Source organism: Nannospalax galili, unplaced genomic scaffold, assembly GCF_000622305.1.
Source record: "Nannospalax galili isolate Female #2095 unplaced genomic scaffold, S.galili_v1.0 scaffold568, whole genome shotgun sequence".
NCBI lineage: Eukaryota > Metazoa > Chordata > Mammalia > Rodentia > Spalacidae > Nannospalax > Nannospalax galili.
The window spans coordinates 2,740,741-2,755,007 of NW_008359441.1; the positions used below are offsets into that span (position 1 = coordinate 2,740,741).

Below are 14,267 nucleotides of genomic sequence, written 5' to 3' on the forward strand. Positions count from 1 at the left end.
GCTGTTTCATAGTGCCAGGTGAACACAGAGAACTGTGATCTACTTCATCCCCAGGGAAATCTGGATCGTTATACACTAGAGAGTTTCCTCAGCATTGTATCAGTATGGGTAAATTCTAGCTGAGAATCTTCTGAGTTGAATTAAGCAAAGCTAATCTCTTGCTCTATTTTAAAACAAAACACAGATGAATTGTGATTTCATCTTCCTCATTTTTATATTACTGAATAGTTTCAAATAGATCCATTCTTTCCATGTATACCAAAAGATCCACTGCCTCCAGAAAGTTATTGGTTTGTCCACATCCTTTTGTACATCACAGCTTCTTTCTTTGATGACAGTGATTCTTACCTCCCTGGTCTGGACTCGCTAACATAGCATGTCCTGGAGAGGACAGAGGTCCACCAGCCTCAGCCTCTGGAGTGCTGGGATTAAAGGTATGTGCCACCATGCCCAGCTCAGGCAGCTTATTTTTTAACCCAATGTGGAAATGTGCAGATTCAGTGTCATGTATGCAATGAGAGTCAAGGAAGAAACCTGAGTCTTAAAATAAAGACACTCTTCATTTCTAACGCTGGTATATTCACAAAGGGCTTGTTTGCAACTCCAAAGATCAAGATTTCTTAACACTTTAAATGGCTTACAGATTACCGGTATGCTGCACTTGCTAAGTTAGCATCCTGTATGCAGACTGAGAGGTGGGGCAGCAGTGGCTCTCAATGGAGATGCTCCAGAACAGGTCCTCTAACCCCAGCCTGGGTACACACACTGAGAGGTATTTAAGTGATCTGCTACCAGAAAAAGGCTTACATCTCCCATGCTGCATATTTTCCCAGAAATCTGGAGCAGATTCAAGTTTACCCCTATAACAGCACCATGCTCAGTCCTGTGTTCCAGTGTGGATCACTGAGTACAGAAGACGCTGAGTGACAGTTAAGGTGTTGGCAAGGAGGCCACCCAGCAAGGTCTAGATGTCACCAGACATTTCTATCCTAGGAAAAAAAGGCTGAGACTCCCAGGTTTAGAGCAATCGCTTCACTGTATCAGAGGGAGCAGGCCCCAGTGAGGCCTTGCAGTCATGTGAGGTCACAAGAATGACATGGTATTGCTGGGACTAGACTTGGTCTTCTTGGCTCCCCGTCTAAAGTTCTTTCCATCAGGGAAGAAAAGTTGGCCATGGAATTTTGAGGCGAGCTGGGAATTGCGACCTCTGCTGGAGGGGGCAGCAGTGTGGCAGATGAGAACTGTGCTATAACTAAAGCTGGGATAGTACCTCTGAGCGCTTTCGTTTTAGGTTAGTTTACAAGGATTCAGGGACGATTATGCAAGTGGGAAATGGCAAGATGATTTGTGTTTTCTAGACTCAAGGCCCTGGCAAGTTCTTTCTGCTTTCCTTTCATCTCCTGAGAAATGGGGGATTTCATCTTCCCTCTTGCAAAGATTAAGTGAGACAGAAAACATGATGGTACTCTGAAGTGAAGTAAATCAAACGTAGGAGACGGCAGCAGCATCAGGCCTGGGGCACTTAGTGGGGAGGAAGGAACGAGAGGCTAGAGGAAGGATTTAGGTGAAATGAGCACTAAGGAGTTAAACTCGTAGGAACCAAAGAAGGGCACGGCCACACCTCTGCTGGGTCCTCCCTTGAAACTTCCATATTGCCAATGTAGAAACAAGTCTCCTCTTGCAACATGATGATAGGTAAATCATATTTTGCATTTATGGAGTCATTTCCATGGCCAGCCCCTATGCTTAACATCGCTTCTCTTTTATCACAGTGTAAGTATAAGGTAGGTACTGTCATCAACATCCTTAACTCTACTTCACAGAGAGGACGGGGACGTCCCAAAGCTCAAGTAACTTGTTCAATATTAACATAGCCACAAAGAGGCAGAGCTGACACTCAGTGAGTCTGACCACAGAGCCAGCAGCCTGCTGAGCCACTGGCTGACAGGCACAGAAGTTCTATGGAAAACAGAACACCCACATGGGTCTCAACATCATTTCAAACCTACATTGTCCAAGCACTACTTCTAAAGTACCCACATTGGTGGATAATCCCTGAACATGGATAATTTTTTTCTAGGAATTCTGTTAATGTAGGAGGCAGAATTCAGCTTTCTACTTGGCCCTACACCTATAGCACCGGCTGTGAGATGCTGAGTTCACGAAATTGCCTTTCAAATGGAAAATAAGGGCAAAAGCTAAGAGGGACAGAAAAATATGGAGAGCTAAGGGGAAAAAACTAATGCCCCCACCTTCTTTCCAGAAAGGTCATCCGATGATCAAGAAGGATTCTACCACTTTACTGCCCCAATCTTTTCTTGTAATTGTCCAGTCTTGATTCAGCACCAACAGCCCTACAGAATGACAGATACTGTGATAATATGTATGAGCTCTCTGAAGATTAAAATTTCTAGGAAATCTTTATCTTGTTTTGGAAGGAAGTCTGCACCACATGAAAATCTGCCCTGCAAAGAGGTCTGCAGGAGGCGGCTAGGCCACATACTCTCCTCAGAGGCCTCAACAACACTCCCCCAAGTGACTAAGAGAAGCTTCGTCTTCCTTCCAGAGAAAGCTGCAGGTGGTTTCTTCAAGATGTTCCCCAACTGCTTGGGACACCTGATTCTGCCCGGCATACCCTGGAGGTGGGGCAGAGCAGCCAGTGCACCCCTCGGACCCTCTCATGAGTTAGGTGTCACATGTTTGACAAACTGTCACTAGTTCAGGTTTGCTGACCAAGCAATTGTCTCCTGTTACTAGACTGAGGCAGAGATGGAGATTTACCTGGCTGGTTCCTAGCCTTTCCTGCTAACGTCTGGAAATGAAGAGCACAGTAGGAAATGTCCTCAATGGCCCAGTTCTGTGATTGGTGGCTCTATCACACAAATGCGGCTACAAGATCCAATCAAGAGTAGCCAAGACAGGACTTCTAGTGAAGACCTAATTTCTTTTTCCTTTCTCTTATCTTCTCTATAGCCAAAAAAGCAGAGACTGATCCTTCAGAGCCCAGATGCTTCCTGTCTCCAAGTGCCCTGTAAACATGGGACTACTTTGCCATTCAGTTACTTATCAGAGGCTCAAGTCACGAGAAGTGAAGTCTGCACTGTGCCAGGTCAAAGGGAACCACTCAGGATACCAGGTTAGACCCACTGGCAGGTGGACCAAGAGTGACTGAAGAAGGCTCACAGATTCATGTGACTCTTCCTGGGTCAGGCTAACCTGGTCTCTCAGACACAGGTCCTTCCCATCTGCCTGACAGTAACTGAGGAATGGGAATAACTGGTTTAGGAACCCGCCCAACCTACTTCAACACTTATTTTACAATGTACATTAAGAGTTTCCATACTCTGGGGACCAATATACTTCTCATATTCCTAACTACAACCTTCTCCTTTAAGACCTGATTTCCTGGACAGGACCATGTGCGGGCTGCACGTTGCTCCAGTTTCTCTCTCCACCCTCCTGCTCCTTCGCTCCTGATGCTGATGCGCTATTTTAATGGCTGCCCCAGTTCTGCCTGTCTCTAGGATCACCTAAAGGTAGAGGAATCAAAAGAAGCAACTGGGGTGGAGAGAACTGCACACCCAGGCAGAGCCTCCTCTCTATGCAGCTGGGAGCTCCGAGGGCCCACCCCAACTCCATGCTCCCAGTCAGTTCCCAGCCTTGATTTTTCCCTGCCACATGCTGTGGTCCTTATGGACAGTAAAACTAATAATTGACTAAGTGGGATTTATTACAAACACAACCACAAAGGTAACACAGGAGACATCCTCCAAACATTCATATACTGTGCATACCCCATTCTTCACCCATGAAGACATTTGCTCCCTGTACCCTCTTCAAAAACCCAATGCACAACATATCAACTTATGAAATGAGATGTAAGTAAATGCCTTCTCAAGAATATTCTGGACTGAGAAAGGCCAGCGAGTTCTAATTCCTTTCCCTTTCAATACCTCTGTTCTGGACTTAGCCTCTGTAGTTCTATTCTAGGGCCTAGGAGAAAACCCATTCTCTCTCTCTCTCTCTCTCTCTCTCTCTCTCCCTTCTTTCTTTCCTCCCTCTCTCAGTGTGTGTGTGTGTGTGTGTGTGTGTGTGTGTGTACTTCACTGGGTGATTAGGTGCTGATATTTGTCTAAATATTATTCCTTTGTGTCTCTGGGAGAGTATTTCCAGAAAAATTAGCATCAGGATGCAAAGCAGATTGCCCCTCCCAATAAAGGGAGAGCTCCTACCTACTGAGGACCTGAATAAAAGATGGAAGCAAGATTTCTACTCTTGATCTGCCTGACTACTAGGACACTGACTTTCCCGAGTTTCCAGTTTGCAGACAGCAGACTGAGATTTCTCAGCCTCTGTAATCACGTGAATTAATTCCTGTAATAAATCTCTTCATAAAGACCACACACAAATATGGGGGGGTGTTTCTGGTTTTTTTTTTTTTTTTTTGAGAACCCTAATATGTATGTCTCCATTAAAATGTCACAATAAAGCTGAAAAGACTGACAACATCAAATGCTGGTGAGGATGTGGAACACTGCAACACAAACTGTTGAACAAATGTAAAAGGACACAGCCATTTGGGACAAGATGAACTCATTTCTTATAAAACAAACATACACCTACCTGGCGTATGACCTAAGCAATTCCTCATGCTTTTACTCTGCCTCCCACACCAAATGAAAACATCTAAGCAGATATTTACAAGAATGTTCACCAAAGCTTTATTCATAACAAGCAGAACTGGAAACAGCTCAACTGTCCATTAACAGAATGGGCAAAAACACTGTGATATAGTTAGGCAGAGACTACAGTGGAAAAAACCCTTGGGAGTAACAGCTAATGAACTACTGATACATAGAACACCACAAATGAACACTGAGAACACACAAAGTGAAGGAGATTAAATGGTACATAGTATGATTCCAACTACAGGACATTTTTAGAACAGGCAAAACTATCAGATTGTAGAAAGCACCAGAACAGAGGATGTCACGAGGGGATAAGAGTTGAGACACAACCAGGAGTGGTGGCACACACACATTTAGTTCCAGCACTCGGGAGGCAGAGGCGGGCAGATCTGTGAGATAGAGGTCAGCCTGGTCTATATAATGAGTTTCAGGCTAGTTGGGGCTACAGGAAGACTCTGTCTCAAAAAGGCCGAGAGAGAGAGAGAGAGAGAGAGAGAGAGAATGACAGAGAAGGTGATGAGAGACTTTCCAGGGTAATGAAAATATTCTCTATAAGAAACAGAGTGTGTGGTATATGTGTATGTATGTGCATTTATCAAAATTCATCAAATATATGTTTCAGATTTGAGATTTCATTGTCTAACAGTATAAAAATTTATTTATTGTATGTGTATGAGTGTTATGCCTGCACGTATGTAAGTGCATCTGTGTCGTGCAGTGCCTGAGAAGAGAGCGTTGGATCCCCTGGAACTGTAGTTACAAGTGGCTGTTAGCTGCCATGTGGGTGCTAGAATTCAAACCCAGGTCTTCTGCAAGAGCAGCCAGTGCTTTTAACCACTGAACTATCTTTCCAGCCCCTCACTGTCTAGCATTTTTACCTGAACCAGCACTTGGGAGTTGGAGGCAGGAGGATCCAGTTCAAAGTCATTCTCAGTTATAGAGTGAGTTTGAGACCAGACTGAGCTCTATGAAACTCTTATCTCAAAAAACAAAAAGGAAAAATAAAAAAGGTAAATGGTAGCTAATAACATACCTGCTGAAGCTTAGATGACTGCATTAAAATATGTAAAAATGAGCTAAATATCTTTCAACTTTTCTGTAAATTGGAGGTTTTCATAATGAACCACCAGACACTGCATCAGGCAGTAATTTGTGTTGTAAAGAGAAAGAATAACAGTGAATTTAGATACCATGAGTAGGAAAGGCCTCTCAGGAGAGGACAGGGAAGCCGAGACCTTGACGGTTCAGAACATAAGAGGTGTTGGAGAGGTGGCTCAGTTGTACATGAGGACCTGTGTTTGAATCCCGAGAACCCATGTAAAGAACTGGGCAAGATGGTGCACCCCAGTAGTCCCAGTGCTGGGGAGGCAGGGATCCCTTGGGGCTTGCTGACTAGTACCTAGTCTAGCCAATCAGTGAGCTCCAGGTTCAGTGAGCAACCCTGTCTGAAAATATGAATTAGGTATGGTGGCACAAGCTTTTAATCCCAGCGCTCTGGATCTCTGAGTTTGAGGCCAGTCTAGTCTACACAGCACACTCCAGGCCAGCCAGAATGGCACAGTGAGACCCTGTCTCAAAAGAAGGGGTGGAGAAATGGGTGAAGACACCTGGCCTCAACCTCTGAATGCACATGTGCCCACAAGGACACATGCGCACACACACATACAAGAACAAGAACAGCACATCTAGACTCTGTGAGCACAAGGACACCAGGACAGGAGGGCACACTGAATCCTTGCAGAGGCTCTAAGACCTTTCTTTTCCTCTGATAGCTGACTGGGTTTCTTGACTGGGGGTGGCGGGGGGGCAGGTTGTACTTTTACCCTTAGCAGCCTATAGATGACATTTCACCATCTTCTGGCTTCTAGGTTTTGCAAAGGAAATCTGGGGTCAGTGTGATTCTTTTTCTTTTGTAAATAATTTGTTCCTTTGGCCTGAAAGGTTTTCTTTTCATTATCTGAGTTTGAAAATGCTATTGGGCTATGCTTAGGTATGTCTTTTCCCACCAGTTCTTCCTCTCAATGTGAAGGCTCAAATTTTCTTTCTTTTTTCTTAATCTTAATTATTTTTATTCTTTAAAACATTTTATTTATTATTTTTATTTTATGTGTATGAGTGTGTTGCCTGCATGTATGTGAGTGCACCCATGTCGTGCAATGCTGTGGAGGTCAGAAGAGGGCTTCAGATTCCCCTGGAACTGGAGTTAAGGACAGTTCATAGCTGCCATGTGGGTGCTAGGAATCGAACCTGGGTCCTCTGCAAGAGCAGTCAGGGCTCTTAACCGCTGAGCCATCTCTCCAGCCCCTATTTATTTTTATTTCATGTGTATGAGTGTTATGCCTGCATGTAAATGCACCCATGTTGTGCAGCACACGTGGAAGCCAGAAAGGGTGTCGGATCCCTTGGAACTACTGGATGGTTGTGCTGCCGTGTGGGAACCATGAGTTTACTCAGGTCCTCTGGCAAGAACACCCAGTGCTCTTAACCACTGAGCATCTCTCCAGCCCCAAGTTTTCCTTCTTTAGATAAATTTTATTTTGTTTCTTTCAGTTTTCCCCAGTGGAAGATCATGAGTGCTAGTCACCAAATGTTTCTAGCTTTCCTCCTTGCAGTTAGATAGTACAACTAAACCTGCCTATGCCCTTCAGAGTGAAGGCTGAGTTTGGAATACACTTTAGCCAATGAACTGAACTGTGAACAAAAGTAACAACCATCACCCAGGCAGATTTCAAGAGCCAGTGTAGGATTCACCAAGCTGCTTTCAATGCTTCACAATGTAAAGCTTTTGTCAGCTTGGATGTCTGAGCGGCCCCTGCCAAGAGTGAGCAGAGTCCTGCCTCTTGACGAGCACTGCACAGACAACCTGAGGAGACAATGAAAGTGCTCCAGAGCTTGCAGGGCTGTTTGTTACTACATTATAACCCAGCCCTAGCCTACTCTGATGTCCCCTTCCCAGTGTCTCTCAGCATTTTCTCTGGAGCTTTCTAAGGTCTCCTGGGCCCTGCCTACCTGCTCCTGGCTTGGCTAAAATAAATACATGGATGGCACTGGAGTCAAGGAGATAAGCTTATGTCCCAGAATCCTGTCTGCTCAGAAATTCATACTCTGCTCTTTAAACACACATACTTAGCTGGGTGTGGTGGCTCACTTATGTAATCGCAACACTGAAGAGGCTGAGGCAGGAGGATTTACTCTAAGTTCAAAGCAAGCCTAGGCTACATAGTGAATTCCTCGGTAGCCTGGCTATTAAGTAATACCCTGTGTCAACACAATAAAAAAAATAAACAAATGGTTCTTCGAATCATAATGCTCTATATACTTGTCATTTTCAATGCCTGTATTGTGCTTAGTTATCTTTTGTTAAGATTCCCAATTTTTATCCACCACAATTTTCTCAGGTAATACCCATTCTCTAAGCGTATTATATTCCACCCCTGACATAGTTTTGCTATTCTGGATTCTGCACTGATCTGGAGGAAAGAGAATCATCCCAGGAGTCAGAAAAAAAACAAAACCATTTTGCCTGGTACTAACCGGTGGGCTGTACAAGCTACTTAGTACTGCTGTTGGAGAGTTGCCAACTGCCTTGCATTGCTTTAAAGCCCAAAGATGGACTTAGGAATATGTGTGCAGGATAAGGCCTTATGAAATGTGTCTGTCTATTCAAGGAAACTGACAAACTCTTCATGTAAAAAAGTCAAAAATGAGGCTGGAGAGATGGCACAGGGGGCAGAATTCTTGTTGTACAAACCTGATGGCTTGGGTCTGACTTTCAGGAACTCATAGTGAAAGGACAGAAGTGATTTCCAAAAGTTGTTCTCTGACCTCTACACATGTGCCACAGCATCCATGTGCCTGCACTCACATACATACAAGTAACTAAAAATTAATATGAAAAATCATGTTTGAACAAATATACAACCACCTACACAATGAAGTTACTGTTGTTCACTTTTTGCAATCCAGAACAGGCTCAATGAAGAATTCTACAGCTGGGGACTCTAACCCATCCTGCCACACAAGAAGTCCAGGCAACCACAGAAGCACTCCAACCACAGCAGCAGGACACAGCAGCTACTCACGCTAGTCACAGGTCCTCCCTTCTAACCCTTTTCTGGAAGTAAGAAGGGCTACTCAGCAGGGAAAAGATGGCAGGTGGGAACAGGAACACGATGGTGTGATGACCCAAGTCTGAACAGGCACAAGAGAATGAAAACCTTGGCCTGACTATGAAATCAAGTTCCCAGCGAATGGTGAAGACGAATGCTGATTTATAATTCCTTGTCATCTGGCTACCATGCTTGGACAAGTATACAGGCATCCGAACTGTCGCACAAAAAGTGTGGGTGTGAAGTCTCCAGGGGGGACATTTGGCTCGAGTTTTGGAGATGTCTTATTTAAGGGATGCACCATCTGTTGAAAGAGGAAGACTATCCAGTATCTAAAGGATCGAGCCAGAATTTCTTCTAGTTCCCAGACTTCAGGGATTACCTAAAAGCTAGGCAATTATGATGGATAAATCTGGCCACAAAATGTGTATTCAGCCGAGTTCCATGTTCCCATTTTATCTGCTTGTCCCATGTCCATTTCAATCTCCCATAGGGCACATACCCAGGTTCCTAGGACGGCTGCTAGTATAGACTTTTCAGTGTTTGTGCAATGCCCAAGAATACTCTTGTTTGCTTGTTTTGTTTGTTTTTGAGACTGGGTAGCCCCTGTAGTCCCAGGTGGCCTGGAACTTGCTATGTAGACCAGTCTGGCCTCAATCCCACAGACACCTGCTTGCTTCTGCCTCCTGAGTGCTGGGACTAAAGGCGTACGCCACCATACCTGGCTCCAAAAATTACTCAAAAGAGATTGCTCAAAAGAGTAGTTGAATTCCCTAACTTGTTCCTCATGAAAACAATGGTAGGAAGTGAGGCTACTGATCACTTCCTCTCAAAAACCCAAAACAAGGAGACAACAAAAGCCGGTCACTAAGCAAAAAGGGCAAGTATCAGTTCCAAATGATTTGTGTGCTGTCTCTAGATTATAACAGAAAGGGGCACGGGGGCGGGGGCTGGGGGCTGGACACTGGCTGTGTAGTTTTGAGCCTCACTTGTAGCAACTACCCTCAACAGGCTTTCCAAAGAAACAGGACTGACCTTTGAACTGCCCTGTGGCAAGTTTGCTTCTTCACTGGACACAGACTGTTTTCTAAGAGTAAGGGATCTTTATTTTTATGATTAAAAATCCCAACACTCATTGGACAAGGTAGCATGTCTTTAATCTCATCACTTGGGAGGCAGAGACAGGTGGATCTCTGGGAGATAGAGGCCAGCCTCGTCTACATAGCAAATTCTGAGCCAGCTGAGGCTACAAGGAGACCCTGTTTCAAAAAGATAAAAAAAAAAAAAAACCCAACTCAATTAGCTTTCCTTTTATAATGACTAGTGAGCTAGTGAGCAAGCAAGAGAGAAACAGAAATATGAATGGGAATGAATGTGTTGTAGCTGCAGAAGAGAAGGTCAGTTAAGAAAGGGAAAAGGGGGCTGGAGATGGCTCAGCGGTTAAGACCACTGGCTGCTCTTGCAGAGGACCTAGGTTTGATTCCCAGCACCCACATGGTGGCTAACAACTGTCCTTAACTCTAGTTCCAGGGGATTTAATGCCCTCTTTTGACCTCTGTGGACACTGCATGACACAGGTGCACTTACATGCATGCAAGCAATACACTCATACACGTAAAATAAAAATAACAAAATATTTTAAAAAGGGAAAAGAACAAAGAAGGAAAAATCTCACACAGACTCCATATAGGACCAATAGTTTATTTCTGGGTTACTAAAGGCTCTATCCACACCATTAGCTGATTGGAATTTTTCAATGGCATGAAAGAAAATCTTTGAACACACTATCAGATCATGATCAGCATGATACCTGATTCATCAAGCAAATGCCACATGCATGTGGCAATTCATAGAGAACAAAATCATTTGCCTGCACTGTGTAACTTGACATCTATCAATGCCAAGAGTCCTGGCCTTCACATCACTGGAGGTCACCCAGAAGGTTCTTCTGAGGTGCTTACTAAGCTCTCAGGTTGTAGAACATATGTTGTATGTTCATTTCTCAAAAACCATCAGCTCGAGCTTGGCCCCGGCACAGTGCCACTGAAGGCTTGGGTTCTTGCTTGAACTTAGACCTGGTCCCTATCCATCAGAGCATCCCCCGCCCAGCTGTACTTCTAACACTGAAGAACATGGAGGCAGACACGCAGAGGACGCACATAGCCCCACAGGCTACAACTGTGTTTTAAAATGGTATCTAAAGAGAGAGAAGCCACAGGAGTAGGATGGAGTTGTTCTGAAAGCTCAACAGCAGAGCAGCAGTCAACCCTGTCAAATGGAAGGATGGGAACGGGAGGCCTTACTGCTTCAGGCCTTGCTTGTCTATCACCCGCAGCTATGATTTCCAGAGAAAGAGACGGAAAGATCCTAGGATGCTTGAGGTACTGAACAAAGGGTCAAAAGGTATTTCCTACAGAAAGTCCCTCAACACAGCACAAACAAGAAGAACCTTGAACTCTAAGATCCCTAGAATGGTGCATGAACTCTACAAGGGCATGCAAGGTACACTACGGCACTGTTTTTCTCCTCTTCTGGCTCAGATTACTTGAACCCGGTGGACAGGAATGAGGAAGGCAAAGGTGGGAACAAGGAGGGTGGAGGAAGACGCCAACATGGCAGCAGGAACATGAGGACCCCTCATAGATCTTTACCATGGCAACAGAGCCAAGGTTAAGAGAGACAAGGCCCTCCTAATGCTATAAACAAGTAAAGTGCCTGGTACATGAAAGATTTGTGACATGATGTTACATCACAATCAAGCACAAATCAGGTGACAAGATATTAAGCCAGTAAGCAGTCCCTGTGTTGGAGCTTTCACATAAAAATGCTTAAGAAACAAGAGGACCACAAAACTGCAATCTTCCCTCTTCCCTTTTGACATTTTGCCTTAAAGATGACTTTTACACTGGTTTTGATACTTCCTCTTTTCCAGTCATCACATCAATTTCCCAGAAGATTGGCTTCGGGAATATAAATATTGACAAATACTGCTTATTGAAATGTGTGGACAGCATTAAAAAGCAAGCATCTAGATAGAACAGAAAAAGACATCCAGACTCAGCACTCCAGCATTCACTACTACGCAAAACAGAAAATGTAGCCAGGGGCTGGAGAGATGGCTCAGTGGTTAACAGCACTGGCTGCTCTTGCACAGGACCTGGATTCCATTCTCAGCACCCACATGGCGATTAACAATGGTCTGTAACTCCAATTCCAGGGGACCCCCTTCTGGCCTCTGTAGGCACTGTAACGCTCATGATACATTTACATACATGCAGGAAAGACACTCATACATAAAAGTCTGGATTTTCCCAGCAGTGTGTGTTTGTAGGTATGTGTTCATGCATGTGCAGTTGCATGTGTGTGCCAAGAGTACATGCACACGTGGAGGCTAGAGGGGAACTTCAAGTGTCATTCCTCGGGCACTGTCCACCTTTTTTGAGATGGACTCTCTCACTGGCCTGAAACTTGCCAAGTAGGCTAGGCTAGCAGGGGGTCTCTGGGATTTGCCTGTCTCTGCCCTCAGCCCTGGGACTACAAGTATACACTATTAAGCATATGTGTTCTGGGATTGAACTAAGGTCCTCCATGTAAGCACTTTTACTAACGCCCCAACTGTAAAACAGGAGTGCTTAAACCAACATATGTACCAACATATGTGGTACACAGTTATACAAATATAGAATAATGGCCCTACAAAAATACCCATATCCTAATCCCAGAAGCTGTGACTGTTATCTTACACAGAGAAAAGGCCTATACAGATGTGATAAATTAAGAGTATTAAAAGGGATGGGATTATCTAGGTGGGTCCAACATGAACCCTTACAAGGAAAATAAGGAGGCAGGAGAATGTCAGAGGGGACACAACTGTGGAAGCAGTCAGAAAAATACCTAAAGATTAGTCATGCTGCCAGCTCCAAAGACAGAAGGGAGGAAGGGGCCATGAGCTAAGGAAAGTAGACAGCTTCCAGAAGCTGGAAAGGTAGGGAGTAGATTTTCCCCAGAGCCTCCAGAAAGAATGCAACTTTGGTAACATCTTGCTTTTAGTCTTGTAAGACCATTATACATACGTGTGTGTGTGTGTGTGTGTGTGTGTGTGTGTGTGTGTACTCATATGTGCACACATACTGGGGAAGGAACCCAGGGTCATATGCACATGATAGGTGAGCAGTCTACCACTGATCTATTCTGTAATCTGCTAGGATTGTTTAGAATTTTTACCTCCCAAAAAGGTAAAAAAATAAATGTATGGTAATTTCTTACAGCAACAACAGGAAACTAACATAAAATGTTTTATGAAATGTGGTTATTCTTCCAAAACACTGGCTTTAAAAAGCAGAGAATTAGCTGGATGTGGTAGCATAGGCCTTTCTTTAATCCCAGAGGTAAAGGCAGGTGGAATTCCATGAGTTCCAGGCCAGCCTGGTAAACAGTAAGCTCCAGGCTATACAGGGCTACACAGTGAGACCCTGTCTCAGAAAAACAAAAACAGGGGCTGGAGAGATGGCTCAGTGGTTAAGAGCACTTGCTGCTCTTCCAAAGGACCTGAGTTCAACTCCCAGAACCCACATGGCAGCTCACAACTATGCAAGCACACGGTACACATACATATACTCAGGCATACACACACAAACTAAACTAACTAAATCTTTAAAAACCAAAACACGACAAAAACAAAAACAACCCTCCATCCCCAAATAGAGAGTAGTACAGTTCCCTGGTCCTGCTAAAAATTACGAAGCAGGGTATATATCTTAGTCAGCTTGGGCTGCTGCACCCAAATACTGTGGTCTAGGTGGCTTAAAGAGCAAATATTTATTTCTGATGGTCCTATTGGCTGAGAAGCCCAGGACCCAATGTGCTGGCAGGTGTGGCGTTTGGTGAGGGCCTGCTTCCAGGCTTGCGGGCAACAGCCTTGCTGTGTCCTCACATGGGAGGGGAGTGCTGTGTCTCAATCTGTTCTTCTGAGAGCAGTCTCATCATGGGGAGTATACTGTAACAACCTCATTTAAAGCTTATCACCTCCTACAGATCCTATCTCCAAACACTATTACACTGGGGATGACAGGACTCTGTGTATGAGTTGAGGGGTGGGGTACAAATATTCAGTCCATAGAGCACCTGTGAAAATGTAGTTGTTGGTCCCATTCAGGTAGGATGAGCAATGAACTCAGTTTGTCCATTCACATTTATTTTTTGTCTTTATGAGACAGGGTCTCCCAGTAGCTCCAGCTGGCCTGGAATTCTCTATGTAAACCAGGCTGGCCTTGAACTCACAGAGATCCGCCTGCCTCTGCCTCCTTAGTGTTGGGATTAAAGGCGTGCGCCACCACACCTGGCTCTGTCCATTCACATTTATTCTAGCTATTGGATGGATATATATATATATATATATATATAATGTCAAAACAGTCAATACAATTTCCTTTTTTTTAAACTATATATATTTTGTATTTTATTATTTTTA

The 14,267-nt window shown here is 44.2% G+C and overlaps 1 protein-coding gene across 2 annotated transcripts in view; it reads right to left on the minus strand.

Annotated features, from left to right (window-relative positions):
- Positions 1 to 14,267, minus strand: part of Znrf1 (zinc and ring finger 1) — a 100,157-nt gene that overhangs the window by 13,582 nt on the left and 72,308 nt on the right. The window lies entirely within an intron of this gene.